Here is a 19,628-nt window from a genome sequence, read left to right as displayed (position 1 = left end):
AACACTCATGCAGTTAGCCATGGGAGTTTTATCTTTTACCCTCTTTCATGTGTATTGCCCTTGTCTTAGTGTCAACACTGTGTTTTAGTAGGACATACTTAAATCCATAGTAGGACCAATTAAATCCATAAATAAGCTTACTACCAAAGTATTTCAAATTCATTGTGTAAAATAGGCCTGAAAAATCTCAAAAAGGGGTAAGGAAAGGGAAACTAGAGTCCATTATAAATTATTTAGGCCAATTTGATTTCCTCTAGGTCTTTGTGAATGCTAGTTTTCATGTGAGTCTCAGTATGACCAATATAATCTATTTGGCCAGGTCAATTTAACTCATTTTCTAAACTCTGACTTGTTACCTCTATGTATCTTTGTGATACTAACATTTTCCAGTAGCCACAAATAGTATTCAGTAAATAATGCAAGGTATTCCCTTCCACTGAGGTCTGCAAATATATTTTATTAACAATTTAGTTTTGTGTACTTTATTTTAAGCAAATTTGATATATAAAAATCAGATTTAGACCAAAAATTTCATAAAATAATTCATTCAAAGAATTATTATTATTATTATTATTATTTATTTATTTATTTATTTATTTACAAATTTTTTAGGCAAGGCACCCCTTGGTTGACCTTACAGATTGCAAGGACCTTGTCAGTTTACAATCCCTTATTTCTAAATTTTTTTTTATGCTTACAGCACCTGGTCTTCCTAGGTGGTCTCCCATCTAAGTACTAACCAGGCCCAACCCTTGCTAGCTTCCGAAATCATATGGGATCGGGCTTGTTCAGGGTAGCATGGCCATAGACTCAAAGAATTATTTTTAATAACTAGTTCCCCAAATGCCCTTAAAAAGTAATTAGATTAAAAAGTTCTTTCAACCCAAAATCTCTGCAATAAATTAAAGTACATAAATTGAGATTCGGACATTCGAAAATTCCATGCGAGATAGTAGAATCACAGAACTAAACTAGTAGGCGAACAAATAAAAGTAGGAAGGAGAAATTCAACACAAAAAGGTTATCTGAATATCACCTTTGAGGGGCTATAGACATGCTCCAAGCTTCGCTGTTTTGAGAGGTGGTGGAACTTGTGGCTCAGACTAAAAAGTTTAAGTATTATTTCAACCAATCAAGTGTTCACAGACTTATAGAAAAGACAGGTCAAGTGTATGGCAGATCTTACTAGGATTATATCTATATCATCTAGTCAGAATAGAACCTGAATTTAAAACTTTAAGAAAATACTACTGTTTTTGTTTTTTAATCCATTCCAACATCAGGAAGTTTTCCTTACGATCTAACCCTAAACCTTTAGCTTGTTTCTCATGGAAGAAAAAGTTCCAGCTGGTCAGCATCTCTTCGTAAGGACCCACCATGCACACAGGGTTCACGTCTTTGGACTGTGAAGAGTTGACTTGCCACTAAGTTCATGATGATTTTGTGAGGACCTGTAAGTGGGAGGATTCTCTTACTGATCTTATACCCTATTTTATCAAAGTGAATAAAAGCCAATTAAGGGATAGAGGTAGTGCTTGTTAGCACTTTATTCATCTGGTTCAGGCCCCTGCCTCTGTACTTGCTGGGACCTGATTTGATATTTTATAATAATGTTTTGGAGTATAAGGCTACATAACCTTAAAATGATAATAAGAATAGGAAACATCTCTTTATAAAATCAATAAATAAAGCATAGGATTTATTATAAAACTTCTGAAATGTCTCTCATACTTAAAGGCAAAATCGACTATGCATAAGGTTGCAAATTATTCTTAGAAATGTTATGGGCTAATATCATAGGAATCAGGTACAAGACTGACTTTGAATCAGGTCTGTATCAAATATATTTTGTTTTTTGCTGGAGACATTCAAAATGTATCTAAAATTCATTTAAAAGTTAGCATATTTTAGGCTATTTGATTTATGATGTGCCTTGCTGCAGCTTCATGTTTCTTGGGTATATCATTTTCATCAAAATTGGAAAAGTTTTGGCCATTATTTCTTCAAAAAATCTTTTCCTTCTTCTCTGTTCCTTTTAAGACTCCAATTATTCATATATTAGGTTACTTGAAGTTGTCCCACAGCTCGCTGATGCTCTATTTTTTTTTTTTTCAGTCTGTAGAGTCAAACTACTGTTAATTCTACCCAGTGTATTTTTCATCGTAGTGTATTTTTCATCATCCAAGTCTGATTTAGGTCATTTTTATATCTTCCATGTCTCTTCTTACCATGTTCATGCTTTCCTCTGTCTTCTGGAACTTGTGCAGTAAATTTATAATAGCTGTTTTAATGTTCTTTTCTCTTAATTTCTGATGTTTAATTTTTGAGTCTGTTTCTGTTCATTGATATTTTCCACCTCATCATGGGTCATATTTTCCCGCTTCTTTCATGACTTAGTGTATTTGGGTGCTAGAAATTGTAAATTTTATGTTGCCCAGTGTTGGATTCTTTTTAATTCCTATCAATATTTTTGAGCTGTGTTCTGGGACATTCAAGTAACTTGGAAATAGGTTGATTTTTTTTTGAGATTCGCTTTTAAGTCTTGTTAGGTAGGACCAGAGCAACTTTTAGTCTAGGGCTAATTTACCCCTATTACTGACACAATATCTCCTGAGTTCTCTACTTGTTGCCTTATTTATTATTAGCTTTTTCATTTTATTTATTTATTTGTTTGTTTGTTTGTTTGTTTGTTTGTTTTTAACTCTGGCTGTTGGGAATATGAACTATTCCCAGCACTGTGTGAGCTCTGAAAATTGTTCCACTTGCTCCTTTCCAGTGGTTCTTTTTCTACCCTTTGGTAGTTTCCTTACATGCATATGCTGATCAACACTCAGCATGACCTCTAAAGATCTTCAGAGCTCTTTTCTTTGGTACTCTGGTGCTCTTTCTTCCCTGGTACTCTGGTACTCTTTCCTCCTTGGTACTCTGGTACCCTTTCCTCCCTGGTACTCTGTCCGGTAAATTCTAGCCACTTCGGCTTCCCCATATTCTCAACTTCGTACTCTCAAATTAGGGAGACCACCTCAATTATTTAATTTCTCTCAGGGATCATTGTCCTGCACTGCCTATTATCCAGTGTCTGAAAACTATTATTTCTTATATTTGCCTGTGTTTTTAGTTACTCCATTACAGCCAGAAATGGCACCCTAAAAGTCAGTATATTTTAGGACTCTTAAGTGAGAATGGTTTCCAACTTTCTATTAGTACACCCTAAAAATGTTTAATAGACAGTATTTAAAGGCATTTATATAAACAATTGAAATCTTTCTTTGGGGAAATTAAAACAACAAAACTTGATTGCATATCATGATTTCATATTTCGCAGATGTTAATATTTAATCATATGCAGAGCCATTTAGCTTAAGTGCATTAATGTAACTCATTTAAAAGAGGCCAGTAATTGTCCTATTAACTCCCAGTCTGGATGTTATCTGCTCTGTTCTGCTGGTAAGGCCAGAGGGAGACTCTTCTATTGGCACCCACAGAGATTGCTCTGATCTGTTGAAAATCCTGTTAAAATCTAATTACTTAGGAGAATCAGCCAGGGAATATCTAATGAGCTCTAGGAAACTCACTAGAAGAAATTCTGTGTTACTAATGAATGAAATGTCTTCTGTCTTTCAATTAAACTGGTGCCACATGAACATAATTGCTGCCTTATAAAATGTGACTCTTGTTTGTTGTTTTTTAATTGTGTCATGAATTTTTTGATCATTTGAAAATAATTTTACATGGAGGGGAAATGACAGTGTAAAGCTCAAATACATATAATTCATTTCCACATGAATGTTTAATAACTTGTTATCAAATACTTAAAAAAAGTATGTACATTATTTAGTGAAACCACTATACAAGTGTGAAAAACTTGATTATTAAAAGACCTTGAATTTTTAGTCTAGAATAAAAAACATGTTCATCAAAGAACTCTGAAAAGAATTATTCTCTTTAATCATATTTAAAATATTGCCAAGAAAAATCAATTTCTTAAAATGAAAATTTATTTATCTCATTTATTTTGTAAATATATCTTTGAGACTCACTATAGTTTATAGTTCTTTCTCTCTTTAAAAATTAGCAATATTTATTTTTTCATATCTAAACTTTCTTTGTATTTCAACTTTGTCGACTCTCCACTTCTCTGTGTTTAGGATTGTGTTTTCTTAAAATTGGATGGTCGTTAATGACTATAGGCTTTGAACTCAGATAACCTGAGGCATTCAAATTTTGGTTCTTCTATTTACAACAAGTTTCTTAATCTTCTGAGTCTGTTTCCATTTCTATGTAATGGGAATACTATTTAATATGTATAGTACTGCGTAACTTCGTTGTGAGGATTTTGTGAAATAAAGCATGTAAAGCACATAGTACAGTTTTGTGCATGTTGTAACTGCTAAAGAGAGAGTAGTTATTATTTTTGAAGACTAATTAAAATTTGGAATATGAAAAAATTGTAATTTCTAAGATTCATTAAAAACTAATGTAGGGTGAATTTCTATTATCCTAATGTATTTCTATCACCATGTTCTTATTAAGTTTGTTGAAAAAATTAAAAAGGGTCTATTTTTAGTAGCACGTCAGTGAACTTCATTCCAAAGTTTATCAAGTTTTTAGCCAATGTGTCATTTTATAACATGGATCGATTTTAGCAGATGACACCAGAAACAAAATGTGGTTTGGTGATACATTACTTAGAAAAATACCTGTCTTAGTGATAAATTATTATTGGAATATTATATAAGATTTTAATGAATGAGGAGAAAAAAGACTATTACATATTATTTCAACAATTAACAATGTAACTATTATTTAAAATTATTATCCAGTCTATAGAACTGTGGAAGTTGAAATGCTTAAATTGACAGTGCTTTTATTTTCAATCATTTAATAATATGTTAAAATTAGATTTTCTCTTTTGCCTAAAATATAGGGTAAAACATTTTTTTAATTAGACTATTTGGAAGTTGATATAAGTAAAATGATCCTTGTGTATTATAACTGGATAAGGATGTAAAATTATTATAATCATATGTTCACTTATAATAGGCTTTTTTTATAATTAAAATTTCCTTCTTGTATAATTCATTAATTCTTACAGCAGTTTTATGAAGTAGCCATATAATACTGCGTTGTAGGCAATAAAAGGAAACAGAATTTTTGTATGCATGTAGCTCTGATTACATTTCTAGTATATATCATATAAAAGATATATATGCCAAGTTTAACACACAAATTAGGAGGTTTCAATAATTTGCTAATATTTTGTTAACATAGATTGAAATTTTTTTGAAAAACTCAGAGATAATGGTGTTATCTGATAGGGAAGATGTTAGAAATGATGATTTTATGGTGACTTGCATTATTTGTTTAAAAGTTTATATATAATAAATAAGCTTGGTGAACTTATTTTATTGGCAGGAATTATGCTATAATCGAGGAGCAAACACAAGCTAATTTATTTATTCAACAACTATTTATTGAAGGCTTATTATTTGCCTGAATAGGAATGTAACGTTGAAGAAGACAGGCAGTGAAGAAGAATTAGCAGATTCATTATTAAAGCTAATATTTTGCCAGAATGTTAGTTCATGAGGCATTTCACTCAGCTGAAGTCTCTGACAAAAGTGCATTGGTTGTTGATATTAGCATATGAAACTACTGCCTAAGCCTGGCTTTGCTGGGCAGATAACAGAAGCAAATACTTTAATAATAGAAGTAAAAACGAAAAAGAGGCAGTCTTACATCTTTCTCTGTGTCTTTGCAAGGTTAAATTCTGCTTGGCAAGCTTCAAATGTCTAAATCTCTGTACAGTGTGTAACGTTGCACCCCCCAAAACCCCCATCCTGCCCCGCATACACACACTTCCATAATTTTGCTTAGTACATGGTAGGTGCTCAATCGGTTGCTACTGAATTAGTATAATTAATAATTGTTATTTTATTAAGTCATACTCCTAGTTCTATTGTTGATTCCTCTCTATAATCTGGCATAAAACCAAGTCACAGGACCCCTTAATTTTCCTATATAAAAATGAACACTATGCTTTCCAAAACCTGATTAAAATATACTGAGGATTATGAGATGTTAGTTGAATTATATGGAATTGTGGTATATGATCATTTTTGACCTACAAAAATTAAAATTTCATCTGATTCAACTTAATATTTTTTCTTAACTTGAACAAAAATATAATTATCAAAATAATTACAAGTTTAAATATGTTAATTATATCACTGCTTATAGTTTTCTTTCTATCTTTCTATATAGTTCACCTTGATTGCTGATTTTGGCCTTGCTTTCTTCACTGAATGATATTTTATTACAAAAATTAATTACATAATATACCTGTCACTCCAAATATTAAATTATATATTTTTTAATGTTAATGAGCCTAGAGTCCAATAGACTAGGTCTAGCAAACAGTATTATTTGACTTCTTTAAGGACTTTTAGGTATCAGGGGATAGTGGGTATATTTAATTTGCAAATTTAGTTATAATTTTTAAAATACCAGTTTCTTTCAATGTTAGAAAATACATATAAAACTAATTTTTACTGTTTCTGACAAATTGGAAAGTTTCATTAGTCTATAATTTGAAAACTATTACTGTGTTTACTCTGAAAACTAAAATTTTAAGCCCTGGTCCAGTAATTTCTGACTTATTCAGATAATACTGTGAATAAACTTATAATCTTCACAAAATATAGTCATGACAAAATAAAGTTTTCTCCAGAAATTATATTTTATCTCTGAAGAAACTGTTATATTCTAAAAGTTATCTTTTTCTGAAAAGGCCACAGATGATCATTTTTTTTCTTTTTTAAATATAAAGCAACCCCACTGAATGAGCTAAAGCTCCCCTAAGGTAAATCCCAAGCTGCTCTGTAGTTCACATCTTTTAAGGAAAGGAACATAATTTAATTTGCCTAACATAGGGCATCTGGAAAAGAGAGATATAACCTGGCTTTTTATGCAAATACCATGAAGCCCTTGTAGCTACTTAGTTAATATAGGAGCCCTGAGCAGGTAACTCAAATGAGTGGTCCCCAAATCCGAGGCCTGTGAAAAAGCTTTCATTGGCAGCAAAATGAGAAAAATAAGGACAGTATAAATTTTCCAGAAAGCTAAATTTGTTACATTGAAAGAATTGCTTATGTTCATATATGTACGTGTATACATATACACGTACATATATGAACATGTATACATATACACGTACATATATATTTAAATATAGCTTATCTTTTCTTTTTAAAGAAAACTTATTTAGAGCAGCTTTCGGTTCACAGCAAAATTAAGAAGGTACAACAGATTTCCCATATGTTCTCTGCCCCCAGCACGCATAGCTTCCCTCATTATTAACATCGCCACCAGAGTGATATATTTGTTATAATTGATAAACTTACGTTGACATGTCATTATCATCCAAAGTTTATAGTTTACATTAGGGTTCACTCTTGGTCTTGTATATTCTACTATATAGTATATACTATAAGGGTGACATATATCCACCCTGATAGTATCATATATAGTAGTTTCACTGCCCTAAAAATCCTCTTATTCATCCACCTATTCATCCTTCCTTCTCACCCTTCCCCGGCAACCACTAATCTTTTTACTGTCTCCATAGTTTTGCTGTTTCCAGAATGTGCATATAGGGTATTTAGCTTTTTCAGACTGGCTCCTTTCACTTAGTAATATAAGTTTCCTCCATGTAATACAGCCTATTTTTTCTGAAATTACCATTGATTTTTCTAATGTTCCTATTTGTCGAAATAAATAGTAATCCTATGTGACTCCCTCAAATATTTTTGAAATGTCTTTGAAGTCTAAAAATCTTGGAAGCATCTATTTTTATATACCTGTTTTCTCACCTGTTAAATGGAGATAATGATTCTTATTTCATTGGATTAGTGTGAAGATTAAATGAAATACATTGGTGGAAATGCTTGGGATAGTACCTGATACTATGGATGCTTCCAACCTTAGTTCAATCTGAAACTCTGGTGTAGGCCCCAGGTTTTATCCAGTTTTTCTTTAAGGAGAGTGACAATAATAAGTTAAGATTGAGACATTACTTGGCACATAGTAGATGCTAAATAAATATTTTCGAGTCTATGGGGCACAAAAGTAGAATAGTATTGTAGGTAGGTGGGTATGAGAGTCAGGAGTTCTAAAATGAGATCTAGACAGGAAATTATTACCGCACAGATGTGACTGAAGGCAGGGAAATATGAGGACAAGAGGACTTGGGGTGCACTGTAATGATTTTAAAGCCATGTTGCCACCCCAACATATATGCAAAGGAAGCACAAAGGTCAAGACATCTTACTCTGTCCTCATAGCACCGTTCCTCTTAAGTTTGGAGGCTTTCTATTCTAGATGTAAGTGTGACAATCTTTGGACGCTTCTTGTTAAATCTTTAATTCCAGAGCTTTAACCTCTTTCCCTGTGAGGCCTCAGCCTCTCTGGGTGCTGTTGGCATTAAAGATAATCCTTTACGGTGGAAAAATTATGTCAGAACTAAGAGATTGTTTAGGAGCTCTTGAATCAAATTGGGTTATTCCCTGACAATAAATATACTTTTCTCCAAAGATGGTGTACCCTATTAGAGAAGCGTGCTTTCTTTGACAGAGCGCGCAGCTTGAGAAGGGATGCATGTGGAGAAGTAAAGAAGAAAGGAGGCCATAGCCTAGCCATCCAGAACTAATGAAGCCAACCTGGTAATCAATGGAATGACAGATATTGCAGCCACATCACTCTCACACCCAACAGAGATGTATGGTTTTCTTGCTCTTTTGTAAAAAGGCAGCCAGAAAGACCTGGTCCTTGTTACCAGTGGCTTGGCTGTTGGTAGGACTTGTCTCTGTTTATAGTACCTTCCCCATTTCATCTGTAAATGTGTGTCTTAAACATTTACTCCACAAACCCTATATTCATGTGCTGGGTCAGTCTGTCCACTTGAATAGTTCCAAAGTTTTCTTGGCTTAGTTTTAATTTCTGGACTTTCTATTATTGGGACTGGGCTTCAGCTAAGCTGTAAAGTTAGCAGAGTTAATTGTCCACAACTCTGGAACTCTTTCTGTGTGCCCTAATTCTTTGATTCCCTGATACTCTCTCCCTTTTAAGAGACCATATACCATATTTATACATTCCCTGTCATAATGGAGATCAGGGAGATAGTATGATAAATCAATAAACTATAATATTTATGATGAATGCAACTTCCTTACACCTCTAAAAACTAATATGTATTCACATCCACTCTTCTAGTTTAAATGTAAGGGGTATCCATCCTTAAATCTAAAGCTGATTCCTCTATTTGTGATCTAGATCTCATTAATTCCTCCTACCACACGTTCCTTGCTTTAACAGTGATGTCCTCTCTCTCCTGAACTTTCATTCTTTTCTGTTCCTAAAATATCTGAGTTCTAACTTTGGTTTTGCCACCTGCTTACTGTGTGAACTTGGGCAAATGCTTTCACTTCTCTGGGCCGTAAAAAGATTTGGACTAGATGATATCTCAACTCCTTTTTGTCTCTCACTTTTTGATCTGAAGGTATAAATTCATGAGGCTGGGGCTTCTCTATGTATTCTCACATATTGATCTACCTGTCTTAGTGATAAATTATTATAGGAATATTATATATTAATGATGGAGGTGAAAAAGACTTACATATTATTTCAACAATTAACAATGTGTTATTTAAAATTATCTGAGTTGGATTAAAAATTTTTCTGGCCTATAGAATTTAAGAAATACTCACATTGATAGTGCCTCTCAGGTGCTCAGTACTTTAATACTGTTCTAGTTCTTCTTAGAAAACAAAATGATTTTGTAACAGTTTACACTAAGGTATTATTGATTTTTTAAGAATTTTTTTTTACATATTTCCTCTTGTGTTAGAACTCTTCTCATTACAAGAAATTGAAACCCAGTCCAAATTAATGTAAGCAAAAGGAATTCCTAGGGGAGTTGCTAGCTTCAAGCCTAGATGGCTCTATGGACTCAAAAGTGGTCATTAGGACTCTGCATTTCCCTATTTATTAGGGTAGGCTAAATGCTGTTATAAATAATCCCAAATCTCAGTAGCTCGACACAATAGAAGTTTATTTCTGTACACATTATAGTTTAATGTGAATGTTCAGTGGGTGGCCTTTCATGTGATACAAGGCTTCAAACCCGTTTCACTTCTGGCTTTCTACTTCTAGGGCTTCAGAGTCCTCTGCCAGACTCTCTCCATCTAGCCAACAGATAGAAGTGGGAGCAGGGGAGAACCTGGAGGATCACTGCCACTGGTCAGAGTTCAGTCATTTAGCTACAATTTTCTGCAAGGAAGACAGAAATATAATCTCACTGTGTGACCAGAGGGAAGAACAGGTTTTTGTAAGCGCATGGCAGTCTCTATTGCACTTTCTTTCTTTTTGTTGGTTCTTTCATCTCTCCATGTGGGAGCAAAAATGGCTGCAGGCTAAAATTTTCCTTTTTTTTTTTTTAAAGCTACAGCGAAAGACCCCATCCATGAGCCAACTGAAGGTAGTGAAATGGATCAGACTAGTTAGCCAGGCCTGAGTCATTTGCCCCTCCAGTATCATTTCTACCCAAACTACACGAGTGAGATGCACCAGTTAAAAAGTGTTCTGTAACCAAAAATTATAGGATGAAGGGTTGCTGCATAGGCAAAACCAAGAAATGTATACTAGCTCCCTCTTAGGAACAATGCTTATTTTAATTTTGTTTAATTTTTTTTTGTGTGCTCATGTTTTTATAACGTGTAAAATACCTCTTCTTCTTTCTTCTTTCTGCTCATTTCCTCTCTTGTCATTTATACTGATATGTGAATTTATTGATCTTACCAAACAAATGAGTACAGATGGGGACAATATATTTGAGTAGATGTGTGCCACTGCTATTATAAAAAATGTTCCCAGAGGTGCTGTTGCCAAGACAAGTCTATTTAGTATATTGTCTATGTAAAGAGAAGAGGGCAATGCTTATCCCATAGGAATTAATCCCACAGGAATTTTAGGCCCCTGATTGGGGAAAATGCTTTGGGCTGAGCTGCTACTCTGAAGACTTCAAATCAGACCACACAGGTGACTCTGTGTAGATGAAAGGGCAATGATTAGGTTTCAGCTGCTCTGAAAGGGCAATGATTAGCGCATCAGCTGCTCTGCTTGGACACCATTGCTTGTGTGGAGGAAGTTGACTTGAGGAGGCTTATTGGACCTACGAGCAGGGTTTTGGGTTCTTAATACCCAAATGGAGATAAGAGATTTGGCTAAGATGCCTACTTGAGGTAAGAAAGCTGGATCTGATGATCCTGGACGGAGCCTAGAACTTAAAAGTTCTTATAGTCACAGGCTGGAAAAACTCTCTCTCTGGCCCAGATATGTGGTAAAGAAGCTTGCCATCTGTCCGTGAAATTAAAATCCCAAGCTTGTGCTATGTGTATGTGTAAGTGTGATGCTCAGATTTATTCTACTTGTGTAATGTAGGAGTCATAATCCAAGAAATTGTCCAGGACCATGGATACCACTGGGAGAAACATATTTGCAGAAATGAGCTTGAAAATACTGTGTATCTTCCATACTTTCACAACCCAGGGCATCTATGACTGCTATAGAATGAATAAATTTTGAAAATGGAATAGAACAAAATTACAAACCACATAAAGATAAAACCTCCGTGAGGGAAAACCAGCAGGTACAATCAACAGAATTATCACCCTAAGAACCAGAAATAGTGAAATAATTTGAAAGAGGTTGTCAAGTTTGCTGTGAACCTAAAAGTGCTCTAAAAAATAGTATATTAAAAAAAGTATTCTATAAAAGAATATTATAGAATTTATAGAAATAAAAAGCTGCATGAATGGTGTGGTAGCCATTACCATATTCACCAACATTGTTTTCTGGGCATATGGAAAGCTGTACTTCTCAGCCCCCTTGCAATTGGGCAGCACCATGTAACTAGTTCTGGCCAATCAGTTCTGAGGGGAAGCCACTTTTAGGTTCAAAGTATTTAACTGAAGATATAAGAAATGCCAGTTCTTGTTTTCTGTTTGTTGACCAAGGAAGCCACTTATTTGAGGTAGTGAAGTTTCGTCACGTAAGGAGATACATTATACCTACCTTGTGTTCTCTTTCCATATTCTCGTTTCCTGATTACCTTGCTGCTTGGGATGGCCATGAGACTTGTTTTGAACAATGAGACGTAAGGGAATGCCTGATGTAGAGCTTCTGGGAAAGTTTTTCTTCTGAGGTAAAATAAAAGAGCTTGATGAGGAGAAATCCTTTTATTCCCTTTTTTCCTACTTGGAACAATGATGTGAGGATGTTATGTTTGGAACTGTGACATCTCTATCTTGTGACCAAGTATGAGGACCAAAGACAGTGAGAAACAGAAAAATAGAGCCTGTGTCCTTGATGACACCATTGAGCTACTGCTCTCAGCTTTCAACTCTGCAGTGTCCGACTTTCATTTAGACTTCTAGTAATGTAGTATAATTAAAGGACTTTACTGCTTAAGTCACCATTAATGGGACTTCCTGATACTTCATATTGTTTCCAAGCATACATGTAATATTTTTAAAAATGTGCCCATACTGGGCCAAAAGGAATTTAACATATTCTGAAGAACTAATGCCATGCAGAACACACTTTCTAGAAATATAATATAACATAATATAATATAATATAATATAATATAATATAATATAATATAATATATAATATAATAAATATAATATAATATAATAAATATAATATAATATAATTAATATGTAGGTTATATTATATTGTCAAAATTGATATCATACGCTAGTTTAAAAATCCTTACATTTTGGAATCTTAAAAACATACTTCTAAATTCATAGATCTAAGAATAACTTGTGATAGAAACTATGGAAAATTTAGATAGCAATAAAAGCACTATATATCAAAATATACAGCAATAAAAACATACTTAGAGGAAAGTTTATAGCTTAAGTGAATATATTAGCAAATAAGAAATATTAAAAATCAGTGAATTAGAGACAGTAAAATATGGTTGCCAGGGCCAAAGAGAATGGAGAGTTATTGTTTAATGGGTATAGAATTTTAGTTTGGGATGCAGTAAGTTCTGGAGATGGATGATGATGATGGTTATACAACAATATGAATGTACTCAATGCTCCTGAACTGTACACTTGAAAGTGATTAAAACGGTAAATTTCGTGTTATATATATTTTACCACAATAAAACATTTTCTAAAAAATTTAGTGAACTAAAGATTCATTTCAAGAAGTTAGAATAACTTCTAACTGAATAAACTTCCAAAAAGGAGAAGGAAAAAATGATAATGATACAAAGAAACTTAATTAAATAATAAAAATAGAGGAAATCCACAAAGTAAAAGATGGTCCTTTGAAAGGAGCAATGAGAAATTTAATAAGAGAAAAAGGATAACAGGAATGACAAAGAAGAGAATGGCTTATTGAGTCAATCAGTTCAGAGATGTCTAGTAAGATAAGGACTGTCAGGTGTCCTTTTGAATGAACAAGAAGTATGGAATGGCAAGGGCAGTCTCAGCAGAATGGTAAGGTCAGAAGCTTCACTCATTTGTTTTAAAATGAATAAGTCGGGAAGAATTAGAAACATTGAGTACGGATAATTCCTTCATGTAAATTTATTGTGAAGGAAAGGAGAGTGTGAGAGAGGAAGAGAACAAGGGAGAAAGTATACTAGCTAGAAAAGGAAATAATAGCACGAATATTCATGGTTAAGAGATTTTTCTCCAATAGTACTCTGCAACCTTTGTGAAAGAAAGAAATTGGTACAGAATAATGTTTGGAGATGCCTGCCCTGCTCATAGTCCCTGCTTATGTGCAGGATTTATCAGCCCTGTTTATATCATGTAACCCTACTTTTCTTGGCCACAGATGATTAGTGGGGGTGGGGTGATCACTTAGATTTTTTTCTCTCAAGAATTTGTCCTAGGAGATAAAGATTGTCTGTTAGTAGGTGGTGGACCTTTAAGATATAGACTTAAGGCTGGCAGCCATGCAGGGCTTTGTGTACCCAGAGGAAGCTTGTTGAGAAAAGATATGGTTGGAGAGTAGAGGGGGAGGGAAGAGGAGAAAGGAGGAGAGGGGAAAGGAAGGGAAGGGAAGAGAAGGAAATCAGAAAGAAACAGAAGTGAGAAAGACAATACGGGCTATAAGAGAGAGAAGAACATTTTGATTTTTATAAGCTTTCTTTCCAGCTCTTGTTTTCATGAAGTCTGGCTCTATCAATATCTGGGTCAGAAAAATTTCCCTTTTCAAACCTTGTAAGAAAGCATTCATTAATTGAACTAGATTTAGTAAATATCTATTCCTTTGAAATAAAAGAGTTTGACAAATATGGTTGTATTATCTTAGGTGAAGAGACTAGCATAATAAAACCATAGAGCTGAGAATTAAAATCCATTTTAACCGAGGAGAAACCATAATGAGAAACCATAATGAGAAACCATAACCATAGTGGCAATGAAAGTTAAAATTGTAGAAATAAGTCACCTCAGATCCATGGTGGAAGGGAAGTGAGGTATGAATCAACGAACCAACCAACCAACCAATTCACCACCTACCCCCCTATCAATCAATCTCAGTTGTAATTTTCATCAAGCTGGCTTTAAGTAAATCTTGTCATGTTATATAGACTTTCTTTCTAAATCAGTTTTTCTCTTTTATTTAAAAATAGTTGAACAAAATTCTTTAAAAAAAGGTGCTTTACACAAGACTGCAAATAAATGTCAGCCCCAATTAACAGCAAGTTTAGAAGAGAGAGAGAGTCATGCCATAAAGTTTTTGACAACAGGAAACGCTGCGTATCTCCTTTCTTGTAGCATATTTTATATAGATAGATAGTTGCAGCAATACATTCTCCGTACCACATGTTCTTACCATGTAATGATGACATTTTTTTTCATTAGGAGGTGAGATCTGTGTGTTGAACCTGCACAGAAATTTGTAATTGCCTTGACCAATAAAATGCAGCGCAAATGATTGCATGACTTCTGAGACTGGTCACAAAAGACCGTTTCCACTGAGCTCTCTCTATTGGGATGCTTGATCTTGGAGCCCAGCCATCATGTTGTGAGGAAGCCCAGACCACAAGATGACACCATCGATGGGTGTTCTGGCTGATAGTCTCAGATGGATGCCCAGCCAACAGCCAGCATCAGCTGAGAGTAAGTAAGCCTTCAGCTGATTCCAAATTTCAAGCCTTCTAGCTGAAGTCACAGAAATCACGGAGCAGATGCTGCCTCTACTACGCCCTATCTACATTTCGGACCCATTGAAGTTGTTAGAGGTGATATGTGATTATTGTTGTTTTAAGTCACCTAGTTTTGGGGTAATATTTTATGCAGCAACAGATTGCTAATATACTACTTATATTATAAACTCAAATCAGAAAGTTGGTGCTAAGACAATGCCTAGCTTTCTTGAAAGAAATAATTTTTTTATTATTATTAAAATGACTACTTAAGTTTTAGTGAAATTCCTGTCTAAATTTTCCTTTGGTGAATGAAAGATTATTTGTCATTTTGACCTAGAAAATCAGTTTCTATTATAGCCCTTCATGACAGAATCCAGAATCTAGATAACAGTCACTGATGCAACATTGACATCTTAATGAATTATTGGACTTTTAAATTCCTGTTGCAAGAGTCTCTCTCAGTACCTGGCACATAGTTGGTACATAATAAATACTAAATTGAGTTAAAAGTTTCAATATAAAACACATCATTTTACAGGGCACTGGCGGTGAAAGTGCCATAATTTCTGTGAGAATGGAAGGGCTGTAAAAGAAGCCATTTGACAATAATAATTTGATGGATTTTAGTGGCATCACCAAAAGGGTTGCTTGCAGTGGCATTAAAACCCTTTCTTCTTAATTTCTATTAATCAACCCCCAGAACCTTCTCCAAATAAGTGCATTCTAATGAAAAACAATGTACTTGCTCTACAAATGCAACTTCAAAGCAAATTTCCTAGAGCTGCCTCTTCTTCCAACTAGACTGCCAACCTTAAACTTCTCCCAGTATAGATATTCTGAAGCTATCATAGATGAACTTTCTGGTGCCACGCTATAAAGTTAATTTCTCTTCCATCATTGCCCATATCTCTTTTAAATTCTACTTTAGCCTGTATGAGCTCAGATAAATGTCAAGGAGAAAACAAGTAATTGTATGACAACCTTAAACTGTAGATGGCTCAGCTTTTTTAGGGTGGAGGGAGGAGAAAGAAAATGAATTTCATTAAAAAAATTTTATTGTAGTTATAACATGAAGTTTGCCATTTTATCCATTGTAAGTATACAGTTGGTGGCATTAATTGCATATACAATGTTATGCAACCATTACCACTATATATTTCTAAATTTTTCTCATCACTTCAAACAAAAACTGTAAATATGAAAAAATAACCCCCCATTCTCCACTTCTTCCAGTCCTTGGTAACTGCTAATCTACTTTCTGTCTCTCTTAATTTATCTATTCTAGGTATTTCATGTAAGTAGAATCATACAATAGTTTATCTTTTATGTCTGGCTTATTTCACTTATCACAATGTTTTCAAGGTTTATCCATGTGTCTGTAGCTACCAGAACTTCATTTCTTTTTATGGCTACATAATATCCTATTGTGTATATGTATCGTATTTTGTTTATTCATTCATCTGTTGATGGTCACCTGGGTTGTTTCCATTTTTTGGCTATTGTGAATAATGTTGCAATGAACATTGGTACACAATATCTGAGCCCCATATTAAATTTTTTGGAGTGTATAGCTACAAATGCTATGACTGGGTCAGATGGTAATTCTATGTTTAGGTTTTTGAGGAACTGTTTTCCACTGTGGCCATACTATTTTATGTACAGCAATGTACCAAGATATGAATTTCTCTATATCCTCATTAATATTTTTTTTTCCTTTCTTTGGTTATACCCACTTTAGTGCTAGCGAAGTGATATCTCATTGTAGTTTTCATTTACATTTTTCTAATGATTAAGGATGTTGAACATCTTTTTAAAAACATGATAAAAAGTGCATATATAACATTAGTTATACCCTCTTAACAAATTTTTTAGTGTACAGTATAGTATTGTTAACCACAAGCATAATGTTGTGTGGCAGATCTCCAGAATGTTTCATCTTGTGTGACTGACATTCTATACTCATTGAATAGCAACTCATTTCCTCTTCTCTGCAGCCCCTGGCATCCATCTTTCTACTTTATCTTTCTATGAGTTTGACTGCTTTATTTTTATTTTTTATTTAGGTATAATTGACACATAACAGGGGTACAATATGATGGTTTGATATTTGTAGCTATTGTGAAATGGTCACCACAATAAGTCTAGTTAACATCCATCCCATACATAGTTATACATTTTTTGTGTGTGATAAAACTTTTGAGTTTAACTTCTTTAGATACTTCATATAAATGGAATCAATCATGAAGTCTTTGTCCTTGATGTTGAGCATCTTTTCATGTGCCTATCAGCAATTTGTTTATCTTCTTTGAAGAAATGTCTATTTAAATTCTTTGCCCACTTTTTTATTGGGTCGTTTCTTTTTTGTTGTTGTTGTTGAGTTGTAGAAGTTCTTTATATATTCTGGGTATTAAACTCTTTTCAGATATGTGATTTACAAATATTTTTTCCTATTTTATGGGTTGTGTTTTCACTTCTTTGTTAACAGCCTTTGATGTGCAAAAGTTTTAAATTTTGATGAAATTTAACATCTATTTTTCACTTGTTGCTTGCTTGTGTTTTTGGTGTCTTATCTAAGCATCCATTGCCAAATTCAAGGTCATGAAAAATATAATTCTATTCCATTGGCGTACATGTCTATCCTTATGCCAGTACTATACTGTTTTAATTACTATAGCTTTGTAATAAGTTTTGAAATTGACAAGTGTGAGTCCTTTAACCTTGTACTTTTTCAAGATTGTTTTGGCTATCCAGGATCCATTGTAATTTCATGTGAATTGGAGGATTAGTGTGTCCATTTCTTTAAAAAAGCTATTAGAATTTGATAGGGATTGTGTCGAATCCACAGATCACTTTGGGTAGTATTGATACCTTAACGATATTAAGTCTTCCTATCTATGAACTTAGTACTTCTTTCCGTTTATGTGGGTCTTCTTTAATTTCTTTCAGCAATGTTTTGTAGTTTTTGGTATACAAGTCTTTCAACTCTTTGGTTAAATTTATTCCTAGATATTTTGTTCTTTTAGATGCTATGGAAATTGCTTTTATCTTCTCTTTTTTGGGTTGTTTAATGATGTATAGAAACACAAATGATTTTTGCATATCGATCTTGTATCCTGCAAATTTGCTGAATTTATTTATTAGATCTAGTAGTTTTCTTGTGGAATCTTTGAGATTTTTTCTCTCTAAGATTATGTCATCTGTGAATAAGAGACAGTTTTACTTCTTTCTTTATAATTTGGATGTCTCGCTTATTTCTATTATTGTCTATTGCTCTGGCTAGGACTTCCAGTTAAATGTTGAATAGCTGTAGTAAAAGCGGGCATCCTTGTTGTGTTCCTAATCTTAACTTTCAATCTTTCGCCATTGAGTATGATGTTCGCTGCGGGTTTTTTTTATAAATGTCCTTTATTATTTTGGGAAGTTCTCTTTTTCTACTTTTCTTAATGGTGTTTTTTTTTTTTTCTTAAATCCTTGAAAGAGTGCTGAATTTTGTCAGGTCCCTTTTTCGTGTCAATTGATATGATTATTTGTTTTTGCTTTCTTTTTTTTCTATTAATGTGATGTATTACATTACTTGATTTTCCTATGTTAAACCACCCTTTCAACCCTGGGATAAATTCTGCTTGGTTGCAGTGAATAAATGTATGGCTCTTTAATGTGCTGTTGGATTGATTCAGTTTGCAAGTATATTGAGGAGCTTTGAACGTATATTTATGAGGGATATTGGTGTATAATTTTCTTTCATTTTTTTTGATATCTTTATCTGGCTTTGGTATCAGAATAATGCTAGTCTCAGAGAATGAGTTAGGAAGTGTTTGTTCCTCTTCTACTTTTAAAGTTTTAGATGATTGGTATTAATTTATTAGTAACACCATCTGATGTTAGACTATTTTCTTATTGAAAAGTTTTTGATTACTAATTCAATCTCTTTATTTGTTATTGGTCTATTGAAATTCTCTATTTCTTCTTGAGTTTAGGTAATTTGTGTTTCTAGAAGTTTGCTCATTTCATTCAGGTTATCTAATTTGTTGTATTATAATATTCTCATAATCCTTTTTATTTTTTTAAGGTCAGTAGGAATGTTTCCACTTTCATTTTTTATTTTAGTTTATTTGTGTCTTCTATCTCCACCTCCTTCAGATAATTCAGCACTACCCCCCATATCTCTATTGAAGTGTAATTGAAAAATAAAGTTGTAAGATATTTAAAGTGTACAGAGTCATGATTTGATATACATATACTTTGTGAAAGGATTCTCACAATCGAGTTAATTAACATATCCCTCACTTCACATATTTATCTTTTTCTCCCCCCTTTGGTGAGAACATTTAAGTTCTACTCTCTAAGCAAATTTCAATTATACAATACAGTATTATCAACTGTAGTCATC

The 19,628-nt window shown here is 33.5% G+C and overlaps 1 pseudogene; it reads right to left on the bottom strand.

The window, feature by feature from the left end:
• Nucleotides 1-691: 691 nt before the first annotated feature.
• On the bottom strand, nucleotides 692-810 carry LOC111745316 (annotated as a pseudogene).
• Nucleotides 811-19,628: the final 18,818 nt, after the last annotated feature.

The sequence above is a fragment of the Pteropus vampyrus genome, unplaced genomic scaffold (assembly GCF_000151845.1).
Source record: "Pteropus vampyrus isolate Shadow unplaced genomic scaffold, Pvam_2.0 Scaffold151, whole genome shotgun sequence".
In the NCBI taxonomy this organism is placed as follows: Eukaryota; Metazoa; Chordata; class Mammalia; order Chiroptera; family Pteropodidae; genus Pteropus; species Pteropus vampyrus.
The sequence above is the reverse complement of the archived record's forward strand: the minus strand, read 5'-3'. Positions and strand labels throughout refer to the sequence as shown.